Source organism: Choloepus didactylus, chromosome 11 (assembly GCF_015220235.1).
Source record: "Choloepus didactylus isolate mChoDid1 chromosome 11, mChoDid1.pri, whole genome shotgun sequence".
NCBI classification, from domain to species: Eukaryota; Metazoa; Chordata; class Mammalia; order Pilosa; family Megalonychidae; genus Choloepus; species Choloepus didactylus.
Genome location: NC_051317.1, coordinates 83103034 through 83118531, shown reverse-complemented (window position 1 = coordinate 83118531; position 15498 = coordinate 83103034). Strand labels below are relative to the sequence as shown.

Sequence of the window (15498 nt, the reverse complement as noted above, 5' to 3'; positions counted from 1 at the left end):
TTCTCTTTCTGAACACTAAGACCCTTTTTATTACCATTTAGTGCCTCTCCGTGGTCAGTCTGAAGGTCCCTGAGGATAAGGACTGTGTCAATTTTGTTGGAATTGATCCAGGTTTGGAGTTCGGCCAAGTAAAAGAATGGAAGGGAGGTGGGACAGGAGAATTGAGATTACTGGCAAGGAAGTTAAACCGATGAAATACGATCCTGGATACTAATACTTCTGCCGCTCTTACCAGAAAGCAAAAACTGAGCACTTTCTATGGGCCAAGCACTATGCTAGTCAAGAGAAAAGGGGGCTTTTAAATAGGGTCCTAAAGAAATGGATCAGGAGGTTCTAGCTCTCGATGATGTTGAAGAAAATATATGGTGGGGATAGCGAAATAAGAGATCTAGAAGGTCATCTTAGATGTGTCAAATTTAAAGGTGAGAAGGAAGAAGTTTGGAGTTGTAACAAGGTCCCAGAGATAGCCACAAGATGGGGTGGCTCAAATGGAAGTCATAGAGGTGTCTAGGAAGGGTTTGAGAAATTAGATATTAATTGAGTTATCCATGAAGATACATATTGAGAATAGGAGAAAAATTGCAAATTAAAGCAACGGGGAGTGTATAAAATGGTATAGCAAGATAGCTTCAGTTTCAAATGAATAAGAATTTTTGTCCAGAAGTGAAGGAACATGACAGCTTGGAAATAATGCTGAGGTACAAGGAGCACACCAAACTTACTGAAGTGGGTTGAGTGGTGACCCCTCCCAAAAAAGTTATGTCCATGCTCTATTCCCTAGAACCCACAAATGTGACCTTATTTGAAAACAAAGTCTTTGCAGATGTAATTAAGTTAAAGATCTTGAGATGAGGAGATCATCATGGATTACTCAGGTGGGCCCTAAATCTAAATATTTATAAGAGACACACAGAGGAGAAGACAGACAGAAGAGGAGAAGGCACAAAGACAAGAGGAGGAGGCAATGTGGCCACAGAGGTGGAGATTGGAGTGACGCAACCACAATCCCAGAATACCAACAGCCACCAGAAGCTGAAAGAGACATGGAATGAAACCATCCCTAAAGACTCTGACAGAGTGTGGCCCTATAGACACCTTGGGTTTGGACTTCTGGCCTCCAGAACTGTTAGAGAATAAATTTCTGGTTTTCTGGTAATTTGCTAGTGATTATTTGTTATAGCAGCCACAAGAAACTAATATACCCACCTTCTAATTTTGACCAACAGCATCCAATAAAAAAGGCTTCAAAGGAAAGCTGCTTTCTGAGTTGAACTAGAGAAGTCAAGGCAGAAAAGTGGACATTCAGAAAAGCTATTAAAGTTTACTAAGGATTTGGGGTTGTGGAAGGTACAGTGGAAAGACTTGCCTCAATGGAATTTGGGGTCCCACAAAGTAAGCATGGAGCAATATAGGTGTAAAATTCCCAAAGAAAATGGATGCTTAAAGCTGATATACTAGGTGATATCCAAGAATGGTCAATGTCTGAAGTATGTGAGTGTTGTAGAATGAAAAATTTGACTTTGTCCCCAATTCTTTGAGAGGTAAATTCTACATCTTTTTAATTTTGGTTGACATATTCTGACTCCATAGGGAGAGGACATGCAAGCTTGTGTTTGAGACCATCTCACACCTTGCCCCGTGTGTCTCTTCTTTTGGATTATTCTTCTTCATTAATATTGGATTCTCATAAAACTAAAATCGTAAGTATAATGCTTTCTCTGAGTTCTGTAAGTCATTCTAGCAAATTGTCAAACCCAAGAGAGTAGTGGGAACACCCAGTTTTGTAGCCAGTTGGCCAGAAGTATGGGCAGCCTAGGCCCCAAACTTGCAACTGGTGCCAAAGGGCAATCTTGTAGAGAATTGCTCTTGACCTCTGGGGTCTGGTCTAACTCTGGGTAGTTGGGGGTCAGAATTGTATTGATTGAATTACTACAGTCCTTAAAGTTGTTGATTGAAGTTTTTGATAGCTGTATAGAAGGGTTAGTTGACTATTCGGTATTTAAAGAATATGGATCATATTCAGAAATAATTGCCCACAGAGAACATTTGAAATAATCTATGGCTCAGACATTAAAAGTAATAAGAGGGCTCAGCTTGCATAAAATATAAATCCTAAAAAAAACAAAAACAAAAAATACACAAAACATTTCTGTGTACCAACATTTGTTACCTTTTGAACTTGTGATTTGTAAAGTAAGTAATGTCTATAACACCAAAATAAATTTAAGATGGCTAGAACTAAATCTGATAAAATATATGAAGAATTTTATGGAGAAAATTATAGAACTGTGTTGAAAGTATCAAAGACCAAAATAGTGTTTATCAATAAGGACATTACTGGAATCTTTGATAGGATAATCCTCTTTGTGTAGAGTCTTATCCATTGCAGGACATTTAGCAAATCTGGAACCCCATGCTTTAAAAGCCAATAACACCATGTTATCACTGTAACAGCAAAATATGCTTCTACATATTTTCAAATAGACCCTCAAGTTGAGAAACTGCATCATAAATTTAAACAGAGAGAGAGAAAGATGCCATGGGTGATGAGTGAGTTGTGTCCCGCCTAAAGATGTGTTCAAGCCCTAACATCCAGTCCTGTGAATGTGAGCTTATTGGGAAATGGGGTCTTTGTAGATGTTATAAGTTAGGATGAGGAAAAATTGGATTATGGTGGGTCCTAATCCAATGAGACCAGTAGCCTTACCAGCAGAGAAAATTTGACACATCAGTAGGAGAGAGAGAGAGAAGACAATCATGTGATGAAGGTAGAAACTGAGTTACCCCAAGGATTACAGGCAAGCTACAGCCAGAACCACACTGACTTCAGAGGAAGCATGGATCTGCTGACCTCTTGGTTTCAGACTCCCAGCCTCCAGAGCTGTGAGACCGTAAACTATTGTTGTTTTAAGCCACTCAGTTTATGATACTTTGGTTTGTTAGCCCTAATAAATTAATACACCATTGTTCATGGATAGGGAGAATTAATTTCAAAATTTAACAATTCTCCCCAAATTGACCTATAAATTCCTAATAAAATTTCTCAAGGAAACTTCACAAGTTGATCCTAAGAATTATTTGGAAGGACCAAACATAGCCAAAACATACTTGTAGAAGGAGAACATGTAAGGCTATTTCCTCTTCCTGATATCTAGACTTCGTATAACACTAGTGGCATAATTAAGTTGTTTTGCGCATGGAAAGAGATAGACCAAATAAATGGAACAGAAAGCTCAGAAACAGACTCATGTGCATGGAAAACTGATATCATAGAAGGGTGTCATTGCAGATCAGTAGGGAAAGAATAGACTAGTTATTAAATGGTGATGGATCTATTTTTACCAATATCATAGCTAATGATTAGAATCTATATGCAAAAGTTGAATTCTGAAATCATGCCTGCCACATAGCCAAAACTAATTTCCAAGCAGTTTTAAGACAATAGTTTTGGAAGGAAAGTATTTGTGACCTTGGGTTAAGGATGAGTAAAAAATAAAACCAAAGCACTAACAATAAAAAATAGATTTATTCTAATACATTAAAATTAACAACATCTGTTTATCAAAACATAGCATTAAAAAAAAAGTAAAAGAAGCCATTGGGAGAAGATATCTGCCTCACATATAATTGACAAAAGATTAGCTACTCAGCAGAGCTCCTATAAGCTAATAAGGAAAAATAGAAATAACCTGGCAGAAAAATAAACAATGTTCATGAATAGGAATTTTACAGAAAAGGAAAAGGTAGGGTTGATAGTTATATAAGAAGGAGTTAAACTTGGTAGAAATAAGAAAAATGCACATTAAATCCACAAAGACACTTAATTTTATATTCACTATGTTGACAAAAATTAAAAGTCTGATAATAGTGAATGATGCCAAAGAAGTGTACCACAGAAAATCTTATACAATGTTGGGAATGATATAATTTGTTTAACTATTTGGAAAATAATCTGACATTATGTTTCTGAGTTAATTGTTGTATACCCTATGTCTCAGAAATTCTACTTATAGAGAACCCTTATACATGTGTCCCAGGAAACAAATACAAGAATGTTTATAATATCATAACTAAACAAATAAAAGACTGGTTATGTTTATACCATATCACAGTGAAAGTGAATGAACTAGAGCTACACTCATCCTGAATTTGTCTGGTTAAATGTGATCTTCTCAACCAGGCTCATCATGAACCATCCCTCTATTTAAAATTGCTATCTACCTCCACCTGGCACTCTGGATTCACTTTACCCTGTCTACTGTTTCCATATCATGTCTCTACTTCTAATATGTGATATAATTCTATTGTTTCGTTCATCATGTTTCCTCCATGAGGGCATGGATCCTTGTCTGTTTTGTCACTGATGTACACCCAGTCCATGGCAGAGGAGCTGGCATGTGGAAAATAAAGAAAGATTTGTTGAATAGATGAACGAACATATATTAATTTTAGAAACATAGCATTGAATAAAAATGGCCAAAGAAGAATACCTAAAGATTAAAATCAAGCAAATTAAATATATTGTTTCGAAATGCATATATATGCAGCAAATCTACAAAGAAAAGTGAAGGGGCAATTGAAAGAAATTCAGGTAAATAGTAAATTCTGTAGGTGAGGCAGGGGTTGCTACTAAGAAATCAGGTGGCTTTAATAATGTTTGTAATACTCAGTATGGTTCATTGGAATGTATCAGTATGCTTCACAACATATTTATGCTATATGTATTCTTTTGAATGTATCAAATTATACATTAACTTTATCATATATAAAAGGGAAAAATAGAAGTCAACATTCTAAAAAATGACACAATAGAATAGATCAGAGTAAGTGACAGGTAGGAAATGTTAAGAATAGGTATTGTTTGTCCTATTTTCATTTCAGTTCTGTGTGTGGTCAAAATTGTTTGAAACCTTTTCTAGGAATGCCTCGTTCTATTGGCTTAAACATCAGTCCATTGAATTCAACACCATGTGGCAGGAACGCAGAATTTGTCAAGAACTCAGAGGTAGTTCTATGCTAGATTACATCCATGTATTCACATAGGGTAAAAAAAAAGCCATGAACAGCTACAGCTCTGAAATTCAGGGTTTCAGTTTTTCATGTGAACTGTTTCTTAGCTTCTCTGGGAAACCTTTCCGATGATTTGCATTCAATAGTGATAGAATCATTTGGGCCAGTCTCTCTAACTGAATGTCCTCTTGGTTTGGCTCACTAGCTTCTTGTAATAAAAATTACACTAAAATACAGGCTTACTGTTTACACTGAGAACAAACCATGAAGAGTTTATCACCAGACACAAAACACACACACATACATACACACACTTATATATACATACACATAAATTAATAAATTAATAAGAGTTATTACAGGCAATGTAACTGGCTCAGAATCTGAAAATGGAGAAATGTGAGAAGAATTTCTTAGACACATTCACAGACTGATAGTAAGTCATAGTATCTCACTAATCTTTAACCTTCCTATGCATTTGATAGAAAAATTCAGAAAATAGGAGTTACCACATTTCATTTTCTCTATCACTCCATCAGTTGCAAGACATACCATCATATTATGCATCAAAAAATTGCTACAATTAAACTATGAAACAACATGTAAGTTGCCTTCTGATTTTAGAGATGTTAAAATGGAAATTGACAAAATACAGTAAAGGAAGGCCAAGCATAACTGTCCATCTGTCTCTGACTTTTATTCCATCAGCCACCCAACATCCATTGTCCCAGTCACAGGAGTGGCCTCAGAGGAACTGATCTTGTCAGAGTTCACTATTTCTCAGGTACCTACAGCCATGGCTGAATCATAGGCTCACCAAAACCCCTTAATGGAGTAAGGATTTAATTAATTTTTTTTCTAGTATTATTAGATTAGTAAGAAGGGCCTAGGAGACCATTAGAGTTTTGATTTGGGGATAGGTTCTGTTTTCCAAAGAATAGTTAGAATTCTGGGGCCCTTCTATATTACAGTCTTAGTATTACTCTGAACATTCCTAAAGAGGCCTCATTTCTAATTATCCTAAATCTTAATATACTTGGTATAACAAACAAAGCTATTTTCAGTCAAATACTATCTGGGATCTACATAGACTTGCTTAATCAGTAGTAGAGATCTCTTATTTTATGACATTTGTCATTGCCTCAGGTGGCTGTGCTAGACACTAAATTTCATTTTATTCACTTTCATTCATTTACTAACAGAATGCCTATTTGCATAAAAATAAAGGAATAAAAGAAGTCTCAGTGGATTGGTAGTAATTTCTCTTAGTATCTCGTAAACAGTTTTGAAATTAATGCATTAATTTGGTAACTGTTAATTACACTGCCCAAATCTAAGGTGTTTTGAGTTCCTAAAGTAAAAAGTAATCCTTACCAACTAAACATATTTTGGTTTAAACTTTCCTGAGAAGAAATTAGTACGTGACTCACTTCAAAGATACAGGTTACAATAGGGTGTCCCTTAAGTGAGTAAAGCTTTTCTTCATATACTAGTTTAAGAGGTCAAAGCTGTTAACATTTTTTTGTAACTTAAGCTGGGCACATTTGGAAGGGCATCTCAAACTCTTGTCACACTGCTCAAGCTGAAGCTGGAAGCTCAAATTCACTAGAGCTTAAAACACTTTGTGATCTGTGATCTTTTACAAGCCCACATTACTGAGGAGTCAGCAAAAGCCTTACCAGAATGCCTTCCAGTCCCCTTCTTCCATTGCCCTGTTCTTTGCCAGACCCAAAGAATGTATGAGACACAAAGACAGCAATATATTATGGGCCATGAAGAAATACCAAATCTCTTTCACTTTTCTAAATAGTCATCTGGTAGAAATACAGTGAGTTTTTTTCTTGCCAGCATTCTATCCATTCACATTGAGATGCAATGAAGAACAGTAGAAAAAGAAGTATTTTTTATTCTTGTTCTGGTTCTTTCTGATGTAAGGAAAATGTTCAGAGATGGATTGTGGTGATGAACACATAACTAGTTATCATACTGTGGACAGTGGATTGTATATCATGGATGATTGTATGGTGTGTGAATGTATTTCAATAAAACTGAATAAAAAAAAATTCTATGGGAGAAAGCTTGGGAACCTCAGAGAGCAAAAATAAATGATGCCCTTTTGAGCTTCAAAAAAAAAAAAAAAAGAGGTCATATTTCAATGGCCAAAGACAAGTATGTCAATGCAGAATTAATTTGATTGGATGGCTTTGATCTTTTTTTTTTTAGTCAGATTGGCATCAGGCCAAATTCTTATGAGAGAAATGTATTACAACTTGTTAATGAGTCATCAAATCTCCTGCATTAATTGAAATAAAGATTGAGTTGGAAACAATTTCCGTGGGTCATCTGGCATTATATTACTTTATTAATGTTTTGCATCTTAGCCTAGATGCCACATTAAAATGTTGGTATTTACAACAAAATAGTTGTGGGGTGTTGATCATAATAGGTAGAGCCAAAAAAGTAAAGTATTTCCTAGACTTGAAATGAATTGTCTCAAAGGCAAATAAAAACCAAAATGTTAATATGGTATTAAAGTAATTTGCTTCAATTTTAACTAAATATTCCCTATTTAATTTTAGAACACAGGCATGTAAATATGGTTAATAAATAGTCATCATTACATTAAAATTTGATATGCAAGTAACAATGTTTTGATCAATGACACATTATAACACTTTCCTTTAATATACCCTCGCATTATTTTGACAGTTCTTGGATTATGTCTTTTCTTGTCCCCTTCACTCATATCCAGCTCTGAACAGGAAGGCATTATATGGAAATTTTCAACTCCTTTGACAAATAACTATAGATAATGAATACACTTGAAACACTTATAGTTCTGTTTTAACCCTATTAGATAATATAGTGTAGAATTCTAATAAATGTTGATGATCTAAGTTGATAAATCAACTGAATAAACTAGTGCTGCAGAAGTTTTACCATCACTGATTAAATTTGCATTCTCACCATTTATAATATCCTCAAAGTACAGTATTGCATAAATTGTTAATGAGGGAGATATTATTGTTATAAGTATATACAAATATACCAGCTCACCTAAAATTGACCAAATAAATACATGCTGTATCACATATGAATACTTTTATCTTCAACGTATTTCTCAACATCAACAAATTAAATATCAAACACCCTTATTTAAAGATGGTTAAACCAAGTCAATGAGGTCAGGTTGCCAAAAACAGATAGGAAGATGATAATCACCAAGAAGTCTTCAGTGAGGCCCTTGTTTATGTTGTACTATGAATATTTACTGTACCCACTGCCTCTTCCATAAATAGTCTTCCATACCCTGGCAAATATTTCTTTAGCTTGGCCATTTGAAATATTTTCCTTGAAGAAACACTCTTTTACTCATTTTGTATGGCAAACTAGTATTACAGGATTCCATTCTTCTCTTTCTGTGAATCAACAGAAAAATAAAAGGAAAAAGTATTAAAAAAAAGCCAAGTGAAAATTAAGAAATTAGATTTTAAAAGAACATAAGAGCAATTTATTTTTAAATCTTAATTTTTCTTTCATGCAGTGGTCTCTATTCCTCTGTAGAAGATACCTGACTACAAAAAAGATGAAGAGGAGTAAAGAGAGAGCTCCCCTGTGGTTCTCAGAGGGAGCAGGGAGGAAAGGCGGTAGGGCCACCAGAATTCCTTGGAGAGTCTTGTAAAATTATAAAGACCAGCTCACCCACCCCTACCCCCAGCCCCCAGAACATTCTGGCCATAAGCAATGACAATTTAGTTGCTACTAAGGCAAAAGGGAAAGATGATGGGGAAAAAAATCCAGGTAAATGGTCATTTAATGGTCATCACATTACCATTATTTGTGATAATTGATTGCAAATATGTTATGTCACCCAGTATTTAAATTACATTTGGCTATTTCTCTAATAAGTGACACTATGTAGTTGAATAGGTTCTTATAAAGACTGAAAAATAAGCATACAAACACCATGAAAGTACACAGTAGGCATTCAATGAATATTCTAGATATAATAATTTACTTGCAATAAGGTCAAATCACACCAGTCAAGAGTCAAGCATCCTACTTGCAAACTGTCACCTTTACCCAAAGAATGGTTTGGTGAACTAGAGTAAACAGTGTTAATGACCCCAATGACCCAAGTTTGACTGCAAGTCAAAGGTGACTACATTTCCCTCAGGAGCCTCTCTGATCTGACCTTTTAATTATGTTAATATAATGTTATTTATAACGTGTCACCACCAAATGGCCTTGGGGCTTGGGTGTGTTTAAGAACAATCTTAAAAAGGACAATGGGCAATAGAAATACTGGCCAGTAAAATAAAACTCCAAGCAGATTTTGTGTTTAAAATGCAACAGAGAGCAAAATGGTTATTTATAAAATGAAATGTGTAATAGTTAGCATATGCAAATATTGATATGTTCTATGTGAGAGAGTTAACATTGTAACAGCATAATCAGACACATACTATTATTATTATCCCTATGTTATAGGTGATGATACTAAGTTTAAAGATGTTGATTAGATTGCCCTTAGTTACTTACTTAGTAAGTTAGTTAGTTAGTTTCCACAGAGGCCTGGTCTCAAAAGCAGATCAGAGTGTCCTTGCTTAACCACCACACTTATAAACTGTGGCACAGAAGATGGCAGTAAATATCATAACCTTGGTGGTCAAGTGGTCATTGTGAAGCACTGATTGGCCCACACCCCTGGTGTTAATGTAGAATATGATCATTTCAATTATTCCATCAAGCATGCACTAAGTCTCAAGGAACTCAGAGCATTGTGATAAATTACAATGGGATTAAAGACTGTTGTTCTTTAAGTGCCCACTTTACAGGTAGAGAAGGGGCTAAGGACTAGTGTAAATAAATGCACATAATTACAAGGGAAAGAAATATAAAAATATGATGATAAGAATAGCAAGACACTAGGGAGACTGAAGAAAGAACTAAAAACCAAAAAACATTGATAAGTCTATTCCAAAATAGACTTTATCTCCTGTTGACTCACATTTTAATTCTTCCAAAATTCCCATTTGTGCAAGTGGCTATGGTACTTATTTTTAGATCCTGTAATACATATTTTTTCCATTTTGTAGTCATGAAGAAATTCTGATAAGATGAGGAAAAACAATATGAGTGTTTTTTTTAAAAATATACTCATTAGGCCTTTAGTCTCTCCTCACCTTTTGTTTAGGTGCTCCTATCAAAGTGTAGTACTCATTTTGGTGCTTATTATTCTGTGTCATTAGTTGATTTAGTAATCCCAAATTCATAGAATAGTTAACAATATTTTGCAACTAGAACTCTGTCCTTAATTTACAACATGTCACCACCAAATGGCCTTCGTTTGAACTTCTACATGATATTGTTCAGGCTGTTTCTGTTGAACCTTATTCTCTCCACTGCAAGGGAAGGAATGCAACTATTCCTCCCACTTTGTTTCTCTTTTCTCCTTTAGAGGATCAGTAAAATCCCTAACCATGGGTATTCACTTAAACAATTGGACACGGAATGATCTGCATAACTTCTACACCACTACCTAATTTTCTACTGAAGTTGGTTTTATTTTTGCTGATAGGGCTGAAAATGGTTACAATCACTACTAGAAAGCCCCATATGCATTTTATAATCAAAAGGCCAGGCAAAGGCCACCCAAGTGTCTAGAAGTCTGCTATTGGGGTGGTAGTGCTTGAGATCAAAATCAAAATTTTACATAAGAACTTGGAAGAACTATTGGACCTTTAATTTCCAGGAGTCCTTTATTTATTTGACCTTTTAGAACTGAATAAGAAAGTACTACCACATATCTCCAAAAAAGATTAAAAGAAAAAAATCAATGCTTCTTTTGGATAAAAATTCACATTATTTATTATGCAACAGTTAAGTTTAGGTTATATTTATACATATAGCCATTTATGAGTCCACCCAAAACAATTGATTTAAACTCAATGGCCAAGTGCTCATAATACTTTAGTTTCTGCAAATTTGGCAAGGTCAAGGAGTTTATAGGTGTGCTATAATGCTGATGTTATTTAGTTAATATAGATGAGACCTGTCATTATCCAAAGATGGGATGTGCTATGGGTGTGGACAGGGAAGAACAGAGTAACCTTGCCCTGGCAAGCAGAGTCAGCAGCAGAGTGTCTGTTTGTTGGACATCTTCATTGTGGGCTTGGCAGGGCCCAGCCATCTAGTGACAAATGCAAGACTCAGGCTGGATCCCAGCCCAAACTTTGAGGATACTCTGGACCAGCTTTCCCAGGCTGCTTTTCAGCAATCTCCCAGACTGGCCATCATTGTTCAGTTGACCATTATTTGATGATACTCAGTCTAGGATTAAAATCACGTTCCTGGCCTCCAAGAAGATTTCTAGAATGTCAAGTTTCTGATGTCTTATAAGGAAAAAGGCAACTGTATATGAAATATCTATTTTTTGGAGACAGAAAACAGATGATGAGATTTGAGGAAAAGGAAGAAGAGGGAAATGATGCAAACAAGAAAAGGGAAATGACGCATTCAAGATATAACATTTAAGTATACATGTGGTAGATTAAATATGGCCACAAACTTTGTCAGTTCTCCCATCAAGAGAAGGAATTTATTTCTTCTGCCCTTGAATTTTGTCCAGCCCTGTGACAAATACGACCAGGATATAAAGAAGCCCAATCTAGCCACATGGAGAGGCCATGTGGAGAAAGAGAGATTACATCCATCCAGATATTTCTACCAATCATCAGAAATATGAGTGAACCATTTAGACATTTCAGGCTCAGTTGCCATTCTACTATAGTCACATGAGAGACCCCAAACAGGACAGCAGAAAATAAAAAGTGGTTATCATTTTAAGACACTAAATTTTGGGATAGCTTTTTATGCAGCAATGGATAACTGAAATAGTAAGATGGGTAACATCTCTGAAAAACATTTCTCTACTTGCTTGCATAGACATGCTGCTGAGATCATTACAATGAATTGATTCAATACCATAAGTGACCAGAGCCAAAGATGAGTCATGGGCCCAATAGTTCTTTATAGTTTGAAGAACTTCAGTGCTAACCAATGATCCCTTTTGTTGTTGTCTATTACTCTTCTTAAATCATCATTTCTTATATTAACCTTGACATGACCTGAGCTAGCAAAGGCACAGTTTAAATTTAAAATTTGAAAGGTGAATTGCTATAAGATTTTCACTAGCAGGTAAAAGTGGAATGTATATATGCAATTTTCTTCTTAGTAATGCTTAGGAAAATCATGTGTTGAAAAGTTGGGTTAGGAACTTTCCTTGGTATGTAATCATACACAGGAATCCTCTTTGCTCTTTTTCTTCCTGTAGACCTGTGCCTTGTACTTTTCAGGCTTTAAGAATTTCTAAATAAACCTGACATGTTTAATTTCCTAAATGCAGATCTGAATCTCTAGCCTGAGTTGATTGCAGAATTTAACCCAGGTCTCTATTTATTTTAAACATTAAACTCATCATCACCTTTTGCTAATTCACAAACTTGGAAAGGAAGGAAACTATATATCAAAATTTAAAACTCGATTTAAATCTAAAAATGTCTCAAATATTATATAAATATGGATTCATAACACTTCAATATGAGCATCATTTACCATAGAATGCTTATTGATTTGAGAGGGCAGAGCTTATCAACAATGCTGTTGCTGAATAGATATGGTGTTGGTCTTGATTTCAGTAGCTGGGACTAGAAGCATTTTTGCTTATGTTCTTAGCTGTCATTTCTGTATTTTTCAATCGGGCCCTATTTATGTCATTGTGCTGTCTAAAGAGCTGCCAAACTTCAGAGCAGGGTGTTCTGAGATAATTCTATGCCTTACTTGGTACACTGCTAAGCTGATTGCTCACACAAGCCCTTCTATCTGTCCTGTCCCTTCTGAGATGTTTATGGAACCTCCAAAAGAGAAGACAGTAGTGCTGCTTCTCTCTTTCTCTCATGAAATTTTCCTGCTAAACTGTTACACATGAGCAAACTGAGTCTCAGAGAAGTTTTGTCGTGTCCCAAGATTACAAAGCTGGTAAGTGATAAAATTGGTATTTGGACTTATGCCTGCTTTATTCTAAATCCCATCTACAACATAAATATTTGCCGGTAACAAACAGATCACATTCTCTGTTACCTCATAGAGTCCAAAGCATGATTGTGTTTTGAGCTATTAACTCTTCAAATACATGTATATTGATTTCCTGTTTGGCTTTCAAGCAATTTGAGTTGGGTTGCTATCTCTTGCAACCATGCGAGTCCCGAATACAATCATGTTGATATTAAAGCCTCAGAAAAATGGTAAGTATATCATAAGAAAACAGTTGGGGAAGGCTGTTGTAGTGGATAATGTGTTTATAGTTAAATTGTAGATTGGATGACAATTGGGGACTAGGGAGTAGCCAAGACACTTTTGCAGCTCTCCTTTCAGCAGTGAAAAATGCTCAAGTTTCCCCGCATACATTCCACCTTTTAGGAGCTACATGTGTATTTCTCAAATGATTCTTTATGAGCATGAAAAATAATCCACCTAAATTTGAATTGTGTTTTACTCACAGGTTTTGTCTTTATTGTTCTTATTTGTATAATGTCTTTTCTGTGAATTTAATGCTTTAAATTTTTTTTCTGCTACTTAACCAATATATCTCAAGCTGGAAAACTGGAAGCAACATGGTAGTTCAGGAGACCAGAGTGTGGGAGTCAGGGAGCAAATATTTTGTTTCTTATCTAAGGAATTCTGGGTTAGTTACACTGAGCTCCAGATGATGATAATGGCCCTGTTCATTGGAGATGAAAGATTAGAGAGTGGCTGAAAGGTTTTGACTAGAAATACTGATGTTGCAATGATCAGTAATAGCAAAATCACCTGATGCCTGAGCAGATACTTGCTCCAGGTACCAGAGAGAGGGAGGGAGGGAGGAAAGGAGAGAGAGAGAGGGGGGGGGAGAGAGAGAGAGACTATACTTAAGGCATCTAGAGATTAAAGAGAACAGTGTCCTCAAAATCAAGGGAGACAAGGTGTGTCAGGAGAAGGAACAAATCAACAGTATAAATTAACAGTATTAATTGTTGTGGAAAGGAAAAAAAATACAAGAATTTTTAAAAAGTTGAATTTGGTAGGAAAATATCTCACTAAATAAAACTAGTAATAAAAATGTGAAACGATCTACTATGTTCTTTACTACTCTATGTTTGAAACATACATATTTACTTTCAAAAAATATACATGTATATATTTATTTATTTATTATTTATCGGAAATATCACAATAGACCAAAAACCACATTTCTTTCTGGAGCATGTACATATTTTTTAAATACAGAATTTAACCTTTGAATGTATTAATAGAACATAGCTAAAGTAATAGGAACTTAGAATATCCATCCATTTAGTTATTTTAGCATCAACGTATTTAAAAATTTTTCGATTGCTTAAAAGTTAAATAAATTGGGTTACATGAGACATTTTTTTTAATCTGATAAAGCAATTCTATAAATTACAAGAGAGGTAGACCAGATTCAAAGTCTGCTCATGGTTTTATGATGGGCAGCAATGATGGCTTGGACTCAATTCAATGTTTCTTTTACTGTTGTTTATTCCAAGAGCAGATAATAAGGATTGCAAAGAATTTACACAAGGTAAATGTATAAGTGGGAGGGTATAAACCTCATTGCTTCCTTTCTGTTCTCCAGGAGCACACCCAATGCTGGTGGTGTTGACAGATCATGGAGGGAGATGTCCACAAGCTCAGATGAAAATAGCTCTACTCTCTTTTATAACCCAGACATATCCTGAAATAACTCATCAGCATGCTCCTGAGGCTGCATACCCAGGCTCTGAGGCTTGAAATGTTTGCCACGCCAGCAATAGGCAAATAACTTATCTGTACATGCATCACAAGGCCTAGAATCTTCTTTTTGTGTGCACTGGGAGACTTTCTATGGCATGCCTAGCCAAGGCCTTCCGCAGTAAGGAACTAGCCATGACTCTTTCCTCAGACACTAATTTTTCTCATGATAAAGTAACAAAAATTGGTTAGTACAAAAAACGATATGTCAGTCTTCCCTAAAATATTCTGCATTCTCAGTCATTCCTAACTTCTTTAACTTGACAGGTATTAAGGTAAGTCTAAGACAATTTGATTCCAGGAATTATCAAAGAAAGCAGTAGATACTATTCTACCTCTCCTTCACTCGACTGTAACATTTGCTGTTTCTTTAAATATTAAGTGAAATTGTCTTTTGTCCATAGAAGTATAGAAGGACACATTCATGTATCTGCTGCTCAAGAAGGTTTGGTGGCACTGTTCTTGGTAACAACCACAAAACTTGGGCCCTAGCCCCAAGATGAAAATGTTTTAGAAGTGCATTGCTTTAGATACATGTTTTATTCCAACAGAAGGCTCATTTGTCAGTCTTAAGGGTGAGGTTTGGTATTGAGTTCCCATTAAAGGGACTTTTCCCACAGACTAGGATTTGAGACT

General features: G+C 35.5%; 1 long non-coding RNA gene across 1 annotated transcript in view; it reads right to left on the bottom strand.

The window, feature by feature from the left end:
* Positions 1 to 8343: 8343 nt before the first annotated feature.
* Positions 8344 to 15498, bottom strand: part of LOC119506293 — a 137815-nt gene continuing 130660 nt past the window's right edge. Inside the window, exon 3 of the long non-coding RNA XR_005210968.1 lies at positions 8344 to 8429. This is a non-coding gene — a long non-coding RNA (uncharacterized LOC119506293). The remainder of the gene's footprint in view (positions 8430 to 15498) is intronic.